This window comes from Oncorhynchus clarkii, chromosome 27, assembly GCF_045791955.1.
Source record: "Oncorhynchus clarkii lewisi isolate Uvic-CL-2024 chromosome 27, UVic_Ocla_1.0, whole genome shotgun sequence".
Classification (NCBI taxonomy): Eukaryota; Metazoa; Chordata; class Actinopteri; order Salmoniformes; family Salmonidae; genus Oncorhynchus; species Oncorhynchus clarkii.
The window spans coordinates 43935378-43954072 of NC_092173.1; the positions used below are offsets into that span (position 1 = coordinate 43935378).

General features: G+C 41.9%; 1 protein-coding gene across 1 annotated transcript in view; it reads left to right on the plus strand.

The window, feature by feature from the left end:
- Positions 1–18695, plus strand: part of LOC139385868 (cell adhesion molecule 2b) — a 476978-nt gene that overhangs the window by 360978 nt on the left and 97305 nt on the right. The window lies entirely within an intron of this gene.

The following is an 18695-nucleotide window of genomic DNA, read 5'->3' on the forward strand; positions in this document are numbered from 1 at the left end:
TCTGTAGTGTTGAGGGACTGACATGTTCTGTAGTGTTGAGGGACTGACATGTTCTGTAGTGAGAGGGACTGACATGTTCTGTAGTGTTGAGGGACTGACATGTTCTGTAGTGTTGAGGGACTGACATGTTCTGTAGTGTTGAGGGACTGACATGTTCTGTAGTGTTGAGGGACTGACATGTTTATTAGGATCCCCATTAGTTAAGGCCATAATGTTTATTAGGATCCCCATTAGTTAAGGCCATAATGTTTATTAGGATCCCCATAATGTTAACTAATCTTCCTGGGGTCCAACACCATAGTAAGACTTTACAATCCTTTAATAAGTAGACAATACAGATCATTAAAATACATGACAGGAAACACATTTAACATTCAGTTGATGCTTTCTATTTCCTGTCCAGTCGTATGGTCTATCACATTAGATGTTCTGTCTACTTCCTGTCCAGTCACATGGTCTATCGCATTAGATGTTCTTTCTATTTCCTGTCCAGTCACATGGTCTATCACATTAGATGTTCTTTCTATTTCCTGTCCAGTCGTATCGTCTAACACATTAGATGTTCTGTTTACTTCCTGTCCAGTCATATGGTCTATCACATTAGATGTTCTGTCTACTTCCTGTCTAGTCATATGGTCTATCACATTAGATGTTCTTTCTATTTCCTGTCCAGTCGTATGGTCTATCGCATTAGATGTTCTTTCTATTTCCTGTCCAGTCATATGGTCTATCACATTAGATGTTCTGTCTACTTCCTGTCCAGTCAAATGGTCTATCACATTAGATGTTCTGTCTACTTCCTGTCTAGTCATATGGTCTATCACATTAGATGTTCTGTCTACTTCCTGTCTAGTCACATGGTCTATCACATTAGATGTTCTGTCTACTTCCTGTCCAGTCACATGGTCTATCACATTAGATGTTCTGTCTACTTCCTGTCCAGTCACATGGTCTATCACATTAGATGTTCTGTCTACTTCCTGTCCAGTCACATGGTCTATCACATTAGATGTTCTGTCTACTTCCTGTCCAGTCACATGGTCTATCACATTAGATGTTCTGTCTACTTCCTGTCCAATCACATGGTCTATCACATTAGATGTTCTGTCTACTTCCTGTCCAGTCACATGGTCTATCACATTAGATGTTCTGTCTACTTCTTGTCCAGTCACATGGTCTATCACATTAGATGTTCTGTCTACTTCCTGTCTAGTCACATGGTCTATCACATTAGATGTTCTGTCTACTTCCTGTCTAGTCACATGGTCTATCACATTAGATGTTCTGTCTACTTCCTGTCCAGTCACATGGTCTATCACATTAGATGTTCTGTCTACTTCCTGTCCAGTCACATGGTCTATCACATTAGATGTTCTGTCTACTTCCTGTCTAGTCACATGGTCTATCACATTAGATGTTCTGTCTACTTCCTGTCCAGTCACATGGTCTATCACATTAGATGTTCTGTCTACTTCCTGTCCAGTCACATGGTCTATCACATTAGATGTTCTGTCTACTTCCTGTCCAGTCACATGGTCTATCACATTAGATGTTCTGTCTACTTCCTGTCCAGTCACATGGTCTATCACATTAGATGTTCTGTCTACTTCCTGTCCAGTCACATGGTCTATCACATTAGATGTTCTGTCTACTTCCTGTCTAGTCATATGGTCTATCACATTAGATGTTCTGTCTACTTCCTGTCTAGTCACATGGTCTATCACATTAGATGTTCTGTCTACTTCCTGTCCAGTCACATGGTCTATCACATTCGTTTATTTTTCTTCTAGAAGGTGGATTTAAGTTTATCCTGAGAAATATGGATTGGTAAAGAGTTCCATTCAGCTATGGGCTCTATATAAAACTGTAGATTTAAGGCGATTTGTCCCTGCCTTGGGTTGTCTTAGACGCCCTGAATTTGCCTGTCTGGTTTGGTGGTTATGTGTGTTGCTAGTACTGTATTTACTAAACTGGCCTCAGGCATGCCGGAGGGGGGGGGGGGTTATGGCACGCAGCACATTCAATATAAATGTAGTTTTTAATTGAATTTTAATTGAATTTGGTCAAAGAATATTCAACACAATATGCTGTAAGTCTAATACGAGTGACCACAAGGCAATGACCCAAAAAAAAACGTCTTTCACGTTGCAAAGGTGTTCAGCACCGGACAGCGCCCATGCCTCTTTCGGCAATAACAACAACACTACATTCAAAATGTCAACTACAACAACAAGTTCATTCATTCCATATGCGTAATCAGACAACTAACTGTACATTGGTAATAATGTTTTCAGATGAAATGTCTATCACAACAATAATATCCAACAGGTAGCCTGTTAACTGTGCAATGCACGTAGTCTGTTAACTGTGCAATGCATGTAGTCTGTTAACTGTGCAATGCACGTAGCCTGTTAACTGTGCAATGCACGTAGTCTGTTAACTGTGCAATGCATGTAGCCTGTTAACTGTGCAATGCATGTAGCCTGTTAACTGTGCAATGCAGGTAGCCTGTTAACTGTGCAATGCATGTAGCCTGTTAACTGTGCAATGCAGGTAGCCTGTTAACTGTGCAATGCATGTAGCCTGTTAACTGTGCAATGCACGTAGCCTGTTAACTGTGCAATGCACGTAGCCTGTTAACTGTGCAATGCACGTAGCCTGTTAACTGTGCAATGCATGTAGTCTGTTAACTGTGCAATGCATGTAGTCTGTTAACTGTGCAATGCAGGTAGTCTGTTAACTGTGCAATGCATGTAGTCTGTTAACTGTGCAATGCATATAGCCTGTTAACTGTGCAATGCAGGTAGCCTGTTAACTGTGCAATGCATGTAGCCTGTTAACTGTGAAATGCATGTAGCCTGTTAACTGTGCAATGCAGGTAGCCTGTTAACTGTGAAATGCATGTAGTCTGTTAACTGTGCAATGCAGGTAGCCTGTTAACTGTGCAATGCATGTAGCCTGTTAACTGTGCAATGCAGGTAGCCTGTTAACTGTGCAATGCAGTTAGCCTGTTAACTGTGCAATGCATGTAGCCTGTTAACTGTGCAATGCAGGTAGCCTGTTAACTGTGCAATGCATGTAGCCTGTTAACTGTGCAATGCATGTAGCCTGTTAACTGTGCAATGCATGTAGCCTGTTAACTGTGCAATGCATGGTGTGTTTCTATCATCACAATCTTAGTAATTATACTTCTATTGACAAAACCAAAGTAACTTGTAGACCGACGATATACATGCGTCCTGCTGTGCATTGGTTCTAATGTTACAGATTAAATGTCTATCATAACGCCGGAAACAGATGGAATAATACATCGGCAGTGAAGCCGCAACGAGAAGCGAATCTATGCCTGTCCACTGTGCAACACATGGTGTGAAAACGAGCTGGTTATCATCACAATCTTAGCCATTATTTTTCTATTGCAAACAATACCTGAAGGCCGACTGGCTGACAATATGTCTGCCAAAACAACAAAGAAATATAAAACATAGACTTCCCACCCCCGAGTCACGCCCTGACCGTAGAGATCCTTTATTTTCTCTCTATGTTTGTTAGGACAGGGTGTGACTCGGGGGTGGGAAGTCTATGCTTTCCATTTCTTAGTTGTGTTTGGTTCTCAATCAGGGACCCCTGTCTATCGTTGTCTCTGATTGGGAATCATACTTATAGGTAGTCCTTTTTTCCCCTCTTTCACGTGTGGGATCTTATTTTTTTTTGCATTGGGATGTTATTTTGCCCTGCAGACGTTCGTATTTTGTTTTGTTGTTGTCGGCGTTCATTAAATAAATAAATAAATAAATAAATAGAATGAACGCTTTGGTCCACTTCTTCCCATGACGATCGTGACACGATCGTCTTCTTGTTCCTGTCCAGATCCAGATCAGTGTGATTGACTCATGCTCCCACCACCGGACAGGCCGCGATCAATCAATAAATAAAAGGCCTTTCAGTTACTTACCAAGTGTTGTTTTTTATTTATAGAAGGACGATGCGTCTGTTGTGGTGGTTCAGTGCAAATGAGTCTATATGTCACGATTTCTGCCCAAGTCGTTGCCTGTCCTTGTTCAGGGCTTTGCTAGTTGAGAACACCTTTATTTAACCAACTAGCCTACCTGGTTAAATAAAGGTGTTCTCAACTAGCCTACCTGGTTAAATAAAGGTGTTCTCAACTAGCCTACCTGGTTAAATAAAGGTGTTCTCAACTAGCCTACCTGGTTAAATAAAGGTGTTCTCAACTAGCCTACCTGGTTAAATAAAGGTGTTCTCAACTAGCCTACCTGGTTAAATAAAGGTGTTCTCAACTAGCCTACCTGGTTAAATAAAGGTGTTCTCAACTAGCCTACCTGGTTAAATAAAGGTGTTCTCAACTAGCCTACCTGGTTAAATAAAGGTGTTCTCAACTAGCCTACCTGGTTAAATAAAGGTGTTCTCAACTAGCCTACCTGGTTAAATAAAGGTGTTCTCAACTAGCCTACCTGGTTAAATAAAGGTGTTCTCAACTAGCCTACCTGGTTAAATAAAGGTGTTCTCAACTGGCCTACCTGGTTAAATAAAGGTGTTCTCAACTAGCCTACCTGGTTAAATAAAGGTGTTCTCAACTAGCCTACCTGGTTAAATAAAGGTGTTCTCAACTAGCCTACCTGGTTAAATAAAGGTGTTCTCAACTAGCCTACCTGGTTAAATAAAGGTGTTCTCAACTAGCCTACCTGGTTAAATAAAGGTGTTCAACTAGCCTACCTGGTTAAATAAAGGTGTTCAACTAGCCTACCTGGTTAAATAAAGGTGTTCTCAACTGGCCTACCTGGTTAAATAAAGGTGTTCTCAACTAGCCTACCTGGTTAAATAAAGGTGTTCTCAACTAGCCTACCTGGTTAAATAAAGGTGTTCTCAACTAGCCTACCTGGTTAAATAAAGGTGTTCTCAACTAGCCTACCTGGTTAAATAAAGGTGTTCTCAACTAGCCTACCTGGTTAAATAAAGGTGTTCTCAACTAGCCTACCTGGTTAAATAAAGGTGTTCTCAACTGGCCTACCTGGTTAAATAAAGGTGTTCTCAACTAGCCTACCTGGTTAAATAAAGGTGTTCTCAACTAGCCTACCTGGTTAAATAAAGGAAAAATAAAAGGGCGGTGGTCGACGTCACCGGTCTTCTAGATCCATTTTTTCATCTTCTTTGAAATATAATATTCTAGTCATTTGTAATCCTCATATCATCTACATCTCATATCATCATGCCCGATAACGCCCGAAGAAGAGAGCGCCTGGGTTCTTCAACAGGAGACTGGCTTAAATTAGAGGGAGCTGTGGCTGTGCTAATAGCGGTGGCTGTGCTAACGGTGCAGCTAACGGTGGCTGTGCTAACGGTGGCTATGCTAACAGTAGTGGCTGTGCTAATTGTGGCTGTGCTAACAGTGGTGGCTGTGCTAACGGTGGCTGTGCTAACAGCGGTGGCTGTGCTAACGGTGGCTGTGGAAACAGCGGTGGCTGTGCTAACGGTGGCTGTGCTAACAGCGGTGGCTGTGCTAACGATGGCTGTGCTAACAGTGCAGCTAACGGTGGCTGTATTAACGGTGGCTATGCTAACAGTGCAGCTAACGGTGGCTGTGCTAATGTTGGCTATGCTAACAGTGCAGCTAACTGTGGCTGTGGAGCAGCTAGCAGCGGCAAACTCCTCTGGTGCTCCCTCACATCGAGCAATAAAGAGCTAATCTGGCAGCCCTGTTTTGAGCAATGAAGAGCTAATCTGGCTGCCCTGTTTTGAGAAATGAAGGGCTAATCTGGCAGCCCTGTTTTGAGCAATGAAAAGCTAATCTGGCAGCCCTGTTTTGAGCAATGAAGAGCTAATCTGGCAGCCCTGTTTTGAGCAATGAAGAGCTTATCTGGCAGCCCTGTTTTGAGCAATGAAGAGCTAATCTGGCTGCCCTGTTTTGAGCCATTTGGAACTTTTTCATATATTTCTTTGCTGCAGATGACCATATAACTGGACAGTACTCTAAGTGTGATAGGACCAGGGATTGACCATATAACTGGACAGTACTCTATGTGTGATAGGACCAGGGATTGGCCATATAACTGGACAATATTCTAGGTGTGATTGGACCAGGGATTGAATCACCTGATTCAGTGTGCTAGATGTTAAATACTCTGAATATGTTCTTGTAACAGCAATTCCCTTGCCCGTCTTAATAACAATGTGATCTATGTGTTCTGACCATGATAAATCTGCGTCCAACATGACGACTAGTAGTTTTGTTTTTTTCACTTGCTCTACATGCGTTCTATTCTTTGACAAAATCAATTGGGGATCATCAGCAAGCATATATCTTGAACCGAATACAACACATTTCGTTTTAGAAATGTTCAACACCAATTTGTTCATATGAACCCACACCATTCTTAGTTCACTGCTCAGTACATCTGTTAGCTCATTAAATTCTGATGCTGCGCTGTACATTGTAGGGTCATCAGCTCTTGCTTTGTTCACTACTGAAGGTAAATCATTAGTAAAGATAGAGAAGTGGTCCTAGGCAGCTTCCTTGAGGAACACCACAGTGTATATCTTTACTGTTTGAAAAGCTACCATTAAAGAAAACAATTTAGACATCCAGGATAGAGCTGCAGACTTAATACATTTTTTTATTTTTTTATTTTACCGTTATTTTACCAGTTAGGTTGACTGAGAACACGTTCTCATTTACAGGGGAAAGGAGGGGGATGAATGAACCGATTGTAAGCTGGGGATTATTAGGTGACTGTGATATGAGGGACAGCTTGGGAATTTAGCCAACGACACCGGGGTTAATACCCCTACTCTTACGATAAGTGCCATGGGATTTTTTTTACATTTATTTTAATTTCACCTTTATTTAACCAGGTAGGCTAGTTGAGAACAAGTTCTCATTTACACCTGCGACCTGGCCAAGATAAAGCATAACAGTGTGAACAGACAGCAACACAGAGTTACACATGGAGTAAACAATTAACAAGTCAATAACACAGTAGAAAAAAATAAGAAAAAAAAGAGTCTATACACATTGTGTGCAAAAGGCTTGAGGAGGTAGGCGAATAATTACAATTTAGCAGATTAACACTGGAGTGATAAATGATCAGATGGTCATGTGCAGGTAGAGATACTGGTGTGCAAAAGAGCAGAAAAGTAAATAAATAAAAACTGTATGGGGATGAGGTAGGTAAATTGGGTGGGCTATTTACCGATGGACTATGTACAGCTGCAGCGATTGGTTAGCTGCTCAGATAGCAGATGTTTAAAGTTGCTGAGGGAGATAAAAGTCTCCAACTTCAACGATTTTTGCAATTCATTCCAGTCACAGGCAGCAGAGAACTGGAAGGAAAGGCGGCCAAATGAGGTGTTGGCTTTAGGGATGATCAGTGAGATACACCTGCTGGAGCGCGTGCTACGGGTGGGTGTTGCCATCGTGACCAGTGAACTGAGATTAGGCGGAGCTTTACCTAGCATGGACTTGTAGATGACGTGGAGCCAGTGGGTCTGGCGACGAATATGTAGCGAGGGCCAGCCGACTTGAGCATACAGGTCGCAGTGGTGGGTGGTATAAGGTGCTTTAGTAACAAAGCGGATGGCACTGTGATAAACGGCATCCAGTTTGCTGAGTAGAGTATTGGAAGACATGTTGTAGATGACATCGCCGAAGTCGAGGATCAGCAGGATACTCAGTTTTACTAGGGTAAGTTTGGAGGCGTGAGTGAAGGAGGCTTTGTTGCGAAGAAGAAAGCCGATTCTAGATTTGATTTTGGATTGGAGATGTTTGATATGAGTCTGGAAGGAGAGTTTACAGTCTAGCCAGACACCTAGGTACTTATAGATGTCCCCATATTCTAGGTCGGAACCATCCAGGGTGGTTATGCTAGTCGGGCGTGCGGGTGCAGGCAGCGAACGGTTGAAAAGCATGCATTTGGTTTTACTAGCGTTTAAGAGCAGTTGGAGGCCACGGAAGGAGTGTTGTATGGCATTGAAGCTCGTTTGGAGGTTAGCTCGTTTCAGGGCCTCCAGAAAACGTCTGGGAAGCTCGTTTGAGATCTTTAATAAATCCTCTTAGAACTACCCATCCCGGATCCGGGAGAATTGTCATCAACTACACTAATTAGCATAGCGCAACGGTCAAAAAATATTACTAGAAAATATTCCTATTCATGAAATCACAAGTGAAATATAGTGAAACACAGCTTAGCCTTTTGTTAATCACCCTGTCATCTCAGATTTTGAAATGATGCTTTACAGCCAAAGCAAGACAAGCGTTTGTGTACGTTTATTGATAGCCTAGCATAGCATTATGTCCAGCTAGCAGCAGGAAGCTTGGTCACGAAAATCTGAAAAGCAATCAAATTAACCGTTTACCTTTGATGATTTTCAGATGTTTTCACTGACGAGACTCCGAGTTAGACAGCAAATGTTCCTTTTGTTCCATAAAGATTATTTTTATACCCAAAATTCCTCCGTTTGTTTGTCACGTTGTGTTGAGAAATCCACCGGAAATAGCGGTCACGACAACGTAGAAAAAAAAATCGACAGAAACATGGCAAATGTTTTTTATAATCAATCCTCAAGGTGTTTTTCAAATATCTATTCGATAATATATCAACCAGGACAGTTGGCTTTTCATTAGGAGCGAGAGGAAAAATGACTACCTCTGTCTTTTACGCAAGAATCACTCTGAGAGCCCTCAGCTGGCCACTTACGCAATGTCGTTGTTTACACTCATTCTTCAACATAAAGGCGTGAAACTACGTCACAATGCTGTAGACACCTTAGGGAAGCCACAGAAAAAAAAATGCAGAACTAAGAACAGATATAGCCCCTGGTTCACTCCAGACCTCACTGCCCTCGACCAGCACAAAAACATCCTGTGGCGGACTGCACTAACATTGAATAGTCCCCGCGATATGCAACTGTTCAGGGAAGTCAGGAACCAATACACACAGTCAGTCAGGAAAGCTAAAGCCAACTTCTTCAGGCAGAAGTTTGCATCCTGTAGCTCCAAGTCGTCTAGCCGTTTGTTGGTCGACTTCGTGCTGAAGTATTAATTTCCTAATAGAAACCTTTCCTGCTTCTCCAAGAGTTCACGTACCTACCCAACAGAGATGTGATCCTCGTCCTTTTTTCCGGAGGCATGATAGTACTAATAGTAGGACAAGCCCTCTATTCACTCCGGGAAATGAGAGATACCGGCAGTAGAAAACTCTAGTAGAAAACAGTAGAAATCAGTAGTCCTAAACCCCCGGGGACAAATAGAAGTGTGGCCCTAGCCACAAGGGCTAACCGCTTAGCGTGCTTAGTATCCAGAAATAGTAGACCAGGTTGCCTAGCAAGCAGCTAGGCTTGCTGCTTTACCAATGTACCTTGTTTGAGCAAAGGATCCTGGGACATACATCAGTGGGCCCAGCGTTAACGGCTAACTGCATCGCAGGATCTAGATATGAATAGGAAAACTATTATAAATTGTATTAGTTTACTAGGTAGTTTGTTGTTAAAGTAAAACAAAACGAGCCTCTAGTCTTGAACTGTGCTTGTTGATGATCAGTTTTCCGATGTCAACGTTGTGAGGGGCTGACATGTTCTGTAGTGCGAGCGACTAAGGATCTGTCAGGGAAACAAGGTAAACATGATTCTGCATCACAGGCCACAGTGTTGAGAGGATGTGGTGATAGGATTCTGGGTCCTGGGGGAGACGGGGTGTCAGAGTAACTGATCTAAACCAACCTTGGTGAGGCCCCATCAGACAAGGTCAGGGTGCAGATTTATGCTGCGCGCTAAGCAGAATGAACAACACTGGAGCTATCTAGAGCTGGGGGAAATGAGCCTTTTTCATCCCATTGATTTCCTAAAGCACCGAGAAAAGAGCTTTGTCAGCCGCTGGAATTTGGGTGTGATTGTGACGGATCTGTCCGGCACCCTGGGCACCTGGCAGGGGTGGGTTGGGTTCGATGCTGGGATGAGAGAGGGAGGATGGAGGGAGGAAGAGGGAGCCTCCCTGGCCCTGTGTAGAATGAGTAGGAGGAGAAGGGAGAGAGGAGGGAGGAAGAATAGAGGGAGGGAGGGAAGGAGGGAGCCTCCCTGGCCCTGTGTAGAGTGAGTCGGGGGAAAGAGGCGGGAGGAAGGATAGAGGGAGAGTTGGCCCTGGACCAGTGGCCCTGGATCTCTGCAGAGTCAGTCATAGATAAGAATTGTCTTTGGGTTATTCAAACCTTGATACTGTACATCTCAGCACATCAATCTGTCAATAGCCTCCCCCCTCTGCCTCCCCGCTGTGCCTCCCCGCTGTGCCTCCCCCTGTTTCTCCCTTCTTCCTTCCTTCCTCCCCCATCATCTCTCACTGTGTGTCAGGGAGACAGAAGGAGACTCATCTCTCTCTGTGTGTCAGGGAGACAGAAGGAGACTCATCTCTCTCTCTCTGTGTCAGGGAGACAGAAGGAGATGAGCCAGAGGAAGTGTGTCATCTTGTGTCATCTTGTTCAACTCTGATATCCTCCAATACAATCTCTCTGCTCTCTATCTCAGAAGCCCTGAACAGTGTTATCTTATACCCCAGAACCTCTCTCATCTCATATGTATCCCTACACCAAGACCAAGACCACAGCACATCTCTCCTCTCATCTGTATCCCTTCACCAAGACCCCAGCACATCTCTTCTCTCCTATGTATCCCTCCACCAAAGACGGGCTGTTCTCAGATGCCTCTGGGCACATACACACACACACACATACGCACACACACACACACACACACACACACACACACACACACACACACACACACACACACACACACACACACACACACACACACACACACACACACACACACACACACACACACACACACACACACACATACATAGGAAGCTCAGCTACAAAGACAAATCCAGAATGCTTTGTTTCCTAGGATGCAGTTCACCATGATGTTTGTTTTAAACCTCAAAGACTGGCAAATTAAAGCTGTAGTTGTCCTCTTCTTCTCTCTGGCTGATTAAAGCTGTAGTTGTTCTCTTCTTCTCTCTGGCTGATTAAAGCTGTAGTTGTTCTCATCTTCTCTCTGGCTGATTAAAGCTGTAGTTGTTCTCTTCTTCTCTCTGGCTGATTAAAGCTGTAGTTGTTCTCTTCTTCTCTCTGGCTGATTAAAGCTGTAGTTGTTCTCTTCTTCTCTCTGGCAGATTAAAGCTGTAGTTGGTTTCTTCTTCTCTCTGGCTGATTAAAGCTGTAGTTGTTCTCTTCTCTCTGGCTGATTAAAGCTGTAGTTGTTCTCTTCTTCTCTCTGGCTGATTAAAGCTGTAGTTGTTCTCTTCTTCTCTCTGGCTGATTAAAGCTGTAGTTGGTTTCTTCTTCTCTCTGGCTGATTAAAGCTGTAGTTGTTCTCTTCTTCTCTCTGGCTGATTAAAGCTGTAGTTGTTCTCTTCTTCTCTCTGGCTGATTAAAGCTGTAGTTGTTCTCTTCTTCTCTCTGGCTGATTAAAGCTGTAGTTGTTTTCTTCTTCTCTCTGGCTGATTAAAGCTGTAGTTGTTCTCTTCTTCTCTCTGGCTGATTAAAGCTGTAGTTGTTCTCTTCTTCTCTCTGGTAGATTAAAGCTGTAGTTGTTTTCTTCTTCTCTCTGGCAGATTAAAGCTGTAGTTGTTCTCTTCTTCTCTCTGGCAGATTAAAGCTGTAGTTGTTCTCTTCTTCTCTCTGGCTGATTAAAGCTGTAGTTGTTCTCTTCTTCTCTCTGGCAAATTAAAGCTGTAGTTGTTCTCTTCTTCTCTCTGGCTGATTAAAGCTGTAGTTGTTTTCTTCTTCTCTCTGGCAGATTAAAGCTGTAGTTGTTCTCTTCTTCTCTCTGGCAAATTAAAGCTGTAGTTGTTCTCTTCTTCTCTCTGGCTGATTAAAGCTGTAGTTGTTCTCTTCTTCTCTCTGGCTGATTACAGTAAAGCTGTAGTTGTTTTCTTCTTCTCTCTGGCTGATTAAAGCTGTAGTTGTTCTCTTCTTCTCTCTGGCTGATTACAGTAAAGCTGTAGTTGTTCTCTTCTTCTCTCTGGCTGATTACAGTAAAGCTGTAGTTGGTTTCTTCTTCTCTCTGGCTGATTAAAGCTGTAGTTGTTCTCTTCTTCTCTGGCTGATTAAAGCTGTAGTTGGTTTCTTCTTCTCTCTGGCTGATTAAAGCTGTAGTTGTTATCTTCTTCTCTCTGGCAGATTAAAGCTGTAGTTGTTCTCTTCTTCTCTCTGGCAGATTAAAGCTGTAGTTGTTCTCTTCTTCTCTCTGGCAGATTAAAGCTGTAGTTGTTCTCTTCTTCTCTCTGGCAAATTAAAGCTGTAGTTGTTCTCTTCTTCTCTCTGGCTGATTAAAGCTGTAGTTGTCCTCTTCTTCTCTCTGGCTGATTACAGTAAAGCTGTAGTTGTTTTCTTCTTCTCTCTGGCTGATTACAGTAAAGCTGTAGTTGTTCTCTTCTTCTCTCTGGCTGATTAAAGCTGTAGTTGTCCTCTTCTTCTCTCTGGCAGATTAAAGCTGTAGTTGTTCTCTTCTTCTCTCTGGCTGATTAAAGCTGTAGTTGTTTTCTTCTTCTCTCTGGCTGATTAAAGCTGTAGTTGTTCTCTTCTTCTCTCTGGCTGATTAAAGCTGTAGTTGTTTTCTTCTTCTCTCTGGCTGATTAAAGCTGTAGTTGTTCTCTTCTTCTCTCTGGCTGATTAAAGCTGTAGTTGTTCTCTTCTTCTCTCTGGCTGAGTAAAGCTGTAGTTGTTCTCTTCTTCTCTCTGGCAAATTACAGTAAAGCTGTAGTTGTTTTCTTCTTCTCTCTGGCTGATTAAAGCTGTAGTTGTTCTCTTCTTCTCTCTGGCTGATTAAAGCTGTAGTTGTTCTCTTCTTCTCTCTGGCTGATTAAAGCTGTAGTTGTTTTCTTCTTCTCTCTGGCTGATTACAGTAAAGCTGTAGTTGTTTTCTTCTTCTCTCTGGCTGATTACAGTAAAGCTGTAGTTGTTTTCTTCTTCTCTCTGGCTGATTACAGTAAAGCTGTAGTTGTTTTCTTCTTCTCTCTGGCTGATTACAGTAAAGCTGTAGTTGTTCTCTTCTTCTCTCTGGCTGATTAAAGCTGTAGTTGTTCTCTTCTTCTCTCTGGCAGATTAAAGCTGTAGTTGTTTTCTTCTTCTCTCTGGCTGATTAAAGCTGTAGTTGTTCTCTTCATCTCTCTGGCAGATTAAAGCTGTAGTTGTTCTCTTCTTCTCTCTGGCAGATTAAAGCTGTAGTTGTTCTCTTCTTCTCTCTGGCTGATTAAAGCTGTAGTTGTTCTCTTCTTCTCTCTGGCTTAAAGCTGTAGTTGTTCTCTTCTTCTCTCTGGCTGATTAAAGCTGTAGTTGTTCTCTTCTTCTCTCTGGCTGATTAAAGCTGTAGTTGTTCTCTTCTTCTCTCTGGCTGATTAAAGCTGTAGTTGTTCTCTTCTTCTCTCTGGCTGATTAAAGCTGTAGTTGTCCTCTTCTTCTCTCTGGCTGATTAAAGCTGTAGTTGTTCTCTTCTTCTCTCTGGCTGATTAAAGCTGTAGTTGTTCTCTTCTTCTCTCTGGCTGATTAAAGCTGTAGTTGTTCTCTTCTTCTCTCTGGCTGATTAAAGCTGTAGTTGTTCTCTTCTTCTCTCTGGCTGATTAAAGCTGTAGTTGTTCTCTTCTTCTCTCTGGCTGATTAAAGCTGTAGTTGGTTTCTTCTTCTCTCTGGCTGATTAAAGCTGTAGTTGTTCTCTTCTTCTCTCTGGCTGATTAAAGCTGTAGTTGTTCTCTTCTTCTCTCTGGCTGATTAAAGCTGTAGTTGTTCTCTTCTTCTCTCTGGCTGATTAAAGCTGTAGTTGTTTTCTTCTTCTCTCTGGCTGATTAAAGCTGTAGTTGTTCTCTTCTTCTCTCTGGCAGATTAAAGCTGTAGTTGTTTTCTTCTTCTCTCTGGCAGATTAAAGCTGTAGTTGTTCTCTTCTTCTCTCTGGCTGATTAAAGCTGTAGTTGTTCTCTTCTTCTCTCTGGCAGATTAAAGCTGTAGTTGTTTTCTTCTTCTCTCTGGCAGATTAAAGCTGTAGTTGTTCTCTTCTTCTCTCTGGCTGATTAAAGCTGTAGTTGTTCTCTTCTTCTCTCTGGCTGATTAAAGCTGTAGTTGTTCTCTTCTTCTCTCTGGCAGCAAAAAGCTGTAGTTGTTAACTTCTTCTCTCTGGCTGATTAAAGCTGTAGTTGTTCTCTTCTTCTCTCTGGCAGATTAAAGCTGTAGTTGTTCTCTTCTTCTCTCTGGCTGATTAAAGCTGTAGTTGTTCTCTTCTTCTCTCTGGCAGATTAAAGCTGTAGTTGTTCTCTTCTTCTCTCTGGCAGATTAAAGCTGTAGTTGTTCTCTTCTTCTCTCTGGCAAATTAAAGCTGTAGTTGTTCTCTTCTTCTCTCTGGCTGATTAAAGCTGTAGTTGTTCTCTTCTTCTCTCTGGCTGATTACAGTAAAGCTGTAGTTGTTTTCTTCTTCTCTCTGGCTGATTAAAGCTGTAGTTGTTCTCTTCTTCTCTCTGGCTGATTACAGTAAAGCTGTAGTTGTTCTCTTCTTCTCTCTGGCTGATTACAGTAAAGCTGTAGTTGGTTTCTTCTTCTCTCTGGCTGATTAAAGCTGTAGTTGTTCTCTTCTTCTCTCTGGCTGATTAAAGCTGTAGTTGGTTTCTTCTTCTCTCTGGCTGATTAAAGCTGTAGTTGTTCTCTTCTTCTCTCTGGCAGATTAAAGCTGTAGTTGTTCTCTTCTTCTCTCTGGCAGATTAAAGCTGTAGTTGTTCTCTTCTTCTCTCTGGCAGATTAAAGCTGTAGTTGTTCTCTTCTTCTCTCTGGCAAATTAAAGCTGTAGTTGTTCTCTTCTTCTCTCTGGCTGATTAAAGCTGTAGTTGTTCTCTTCTTCTCTCTGGCTGATTACAGTAAAGCTGTAGTTGTTTTCTTCTTCTCTCTGGCTGATTACAGTAAAGCTGTAGTTGTTTTCTTCTTCTCTCTGGCAGATTAAAGCTGTAGTTGTTTTCTTCTTCTCTCTGGCTGATTAAAGCTGTAGTTGTTCTCTTCTTCTCTCTGGCTGATTAAAGCTGTAGTTGTTCTCTTCTTCTCTCTGGCAGATTAAAGCTGTAGTTGTTAACTTCTTCTCTCTGGCTGATTAAAGCTGTAGTTGTTCTCTTCTTCTCTCTGGCTGATTAAAGCTGTAGTTGTTCTCTTCTTCTCTCTGGCTGATTAAAGCTGTAGTTGTTTTCTTCTTCTCTCTGGCTGATTAAAGCTGTAGTTGTTCTCTTCTTCTCTCTGGCTGATTAAAGCTGTAGTTGTTTTCTTCTTCTCTCTGGCTGATTAAAGCTGTAGTTGTTCTCTTCTTCTCTCTGGCTGAGTAAAGCTGTAGTTGTTTTCTTCTTCTCTCTGGCAAATTAAAGCTGTAGTTGTTCTCTTCTTCTCTCTGGCTGATTACAGTAAAGCTGTAGTTGTTTTCTTCTTCTCTCTGGCTGATTAAAGCTGTAGTTGTTCTCTTCTTCTCTCTGGCTGATTAAAGCTGTAGTTGTTCTCTTCTTCTCTCTGGCTGATTAAAGCTGTAGTTGTTTTCTTCTTCTCTCTGGCTGATTACAGTAAAGCTGTAGTTGTTTTCTTCTTCTCTCTGGCTGATTACAGTAAAGCTGTAGTTGTTTTCTTCTTCTCTCTGGCTGATTACAGTAAAGCTGTAGTTGTTCTCTTCTTCTCTCTGGCTGATTAAAGCTGTAGTTGTTCTCTTCTTCTCTCTGGCAGATTAAAGCTGTAGTTGTTTTCTTCTTCTCTCTGGCTGATTAAAGCTGTAGTTGTTCTCTTCTTCTCTCTGGCAGATTAAAGCTGTAGTTGTTCTCTTCTTCTCTCTGGCAGATTAAAGCTGTAGTTGTTCTCTTCTTCTCTCTGGCTGATTAAAGCTGTAGTTGTTATCTTCTTCTCTCTGGCTGATTAAAGCTGTAGTTGTTCTCTTCTTCTCTCTGGCTGATTAAAGCTGTAGTTGTTCTCTTCTTCTCTCTGGCTGATTAAAGCTGTAGTTGTTCTCTTCTTCTCTCTGGCTGATTAAAGCTGTAGTTGTTCTCTTCTTCTCTCTGGCTGATTAAAGCTGTAGTTGTTCTCTTCTTCTCTCTGGCTGATTAAAGCTGTAGTTGTTCTCTTCTTCTCTCTGGCAGATTAAAGCTGTAGTTGTTCTCTTCTTCTCTCTGGCAGATTAAAGCTGTAGTTGTTCTCTTCTTCTCTCTGGCTGATTAAAGCTGTAGTTGTTCTCTTCTTCTCTCTGGCAGATTAAAGCTGTAGTTGTTCTCTTCTTCTCTCTGGCAGATTAAAGCTGTAGTTGTTTTCTTCTTCTCTCTGGCTGATTAAAGCTGTAGTTGTTCTCTTCTTCTCTCTGGCTGATTAAAGCTGTAGTTGTTCTCTTCTTCTCTCTGGCTGATTAAAGCTGTAGTTGTTTTCTTCTTCTCTCTGGCTGATTAAAGCTGTAGTTGTTTTCTTCTTCTCTCTGGCTGATTAAAGCTGTAGTTGTTCTCTTCTTCTCTCTGGCTGATTAAAGCTGTAGTTGTTCTCTTCTTCTCTCTGGCTGATTAAAGCTGTAGTTGTTTTCTTCTTCTCTCTGGCTGATTAAAGCTGTAGTTGTTCTCTTCTTCTCTCTGGCTGATTAAAGCTGTAGTTGTTCTCTTCTTCTCTCTGGCTGATTAAAGCTGTAGTTGTTCTCTTCTTCTCTCTGGCTGATTAAAGCTGTAGTTGTTCTCTTCTTCTCTCTGGCTGATTAAAGCTGTAGTTGTTCTCTTCTTCTCTCTGGCAGATTAAAGCTGTAGTTGTTCTCTTCTTCTCTCTGGCAGATTAAAGCTGTAGTTGTTTTCTTCTTCTCTCTGGCTGATTAAAGCTGTAGTTGTTCTCTTCTTCTCTCTGGCTGATTAAAGCTGTAGTTGTTCTCTTCTTCTCTCTGGCTGATTAAAGCTGTAGTTGTTTTCTTCTTCTCTCTGGCTGATTAAAGCTGTAGTTGTTTTCTTCTTCTCTCTGGCTGATTAAAGCTGTAGTTGTTCTCTTCTTCTCTCTGGCTGATTAAAGCTGTAGTTGTTTTCTTCTTCTCTCTGGCTGATTAAAGCTGTAGTTGTTCTCTTCTTCTCTCTGGCTGATTAAAGCTGTAGTTGTTCTCTTCTTCTCTCTGGCTGATTAAAGCTGTAGTTGTTCTCTTCTTCTCTCTGGCTGATTAAAGCTGTAGTTGTTCTCTTCTTCTCTCTGGCAGATTAAAGCTGTAGTTGTTCTCTTCTTCTCTCTGGCTGATTAAAGCTGTAGTTGTTATCTTCTTCTCTCTGGCTGATTAAAGCTGTAGTTGTTCTCTTCTTCTCTCTGGCTGATTACAGTAAAGCTGTAGTTGTTTTCTTCTTCTCTCTGGCTGATTAAAGCTGTAGTTGTTTTCTTCTTCTCTCTAGCTGATTAAAGCTGTAGTTGTTCTCTTCTTCTCTCTGGCTGATTAAAGCTGTAGTTGTTCTCTTCTTCTCTCTGGCAGATTAAAGCTGTAGTTGTTCTCTTCTTCTCTCTGGCAGATTAAAGCTGTAGTTGTTCTCTTCTTCTCTCTGGCTGATTAAAGCTGTAGTTGTTTTCTTCTTCTCTCTGGCTGATTAAAGCTGTAGTTGTTCTCTTCTTCTCTCTGGCTGATTAAAGCTGTAGTTGTTCTCTTCTTCTCTCTGGCTGATTAAAGCTGTAGTTGTTCTCTTCTTCTCTCTGGCTGATTAAAGCTGTAGTTGTTCTCTTCTTCTCTCTGGCTGATTAAAGCTGTAGTTGTTCTCTTCTTCTCTCTGGCTGATTAAAGCTGTAGTTGTTTTCTTCTTCTCTCTGGCTGATTAAAGCTGTAGTTGTTCTCTTCTTCTCTCTGGCTGATTAAAGCTGTAGTTGTTCTCTTCTTCTCTCTGGCTGATTAAAGCTGTAGTTGTTCTCTTCTTCTCTCTGGCTGATTAAAGCTGTAGTTGTTCTCTTCTTCTCTCTGGCTGATTAAAGCTGTAGTTGTTTTCTTCTTCTGTCTGGCTGATTAAAGCTGTAGTTGTTCTCTTCTTCTCTCTGGCTGATTAAAGCTGTAGTTGTTCTCTTCTTCTCTCTGGCTGATTAAAGCTGTAGTTGTCCTCTTCTTCTCTCTGGCTGATTAAAGCTGTAGTTGTTCTCTTCTTCTCTCTGGCTGATTAAAGCTGTAGTTGTTCTCTTCTTCTCTCTGGCTGATTAAAGCTGTAGTTGTTCTCTTCTTCTCTCTGGCTGATTAAAGCTGTAGTTGTTCTCTTCTTCTCTCTGGCTGATTAAAGCTGTAGTTGTTCTCTTCTTCTCTCTGGCTGATTAAAGCTGTAGTTTTTCTCTTCTTCTCTCTGGCTGATTAAAGCTGTAGTTGTTCTCTTCTTCTCTCTGGCTGATTAAAGCTGTAGTTGTTCTCTTCTTCTCTCTGGCTGATTAAAGCTGTAGTTTTTCTCTTCTTCTCTCTGGCAGATTAAAGCTGTAGTTGTTCTCTTCTTCTCTCTGGCTGATTAAAGCTGTAGTTGTTCTCTTCTTCTCTCTGGCAGATTAAAGCTGTAGTTGTTCTCTTCTTCTCTCTGGCAGATTAAAGCTGTAGTTGTTCTCTTCTTCTCTCTAGCTGATTAAAGCTGTAGTTGTTCTCTTCTTCTCTCTGGCTGATTAAAGCTGTAGTTGTCCTCTTCTTCTCTCTGGCTGATTAAAGCTGTAGTTGTTCTC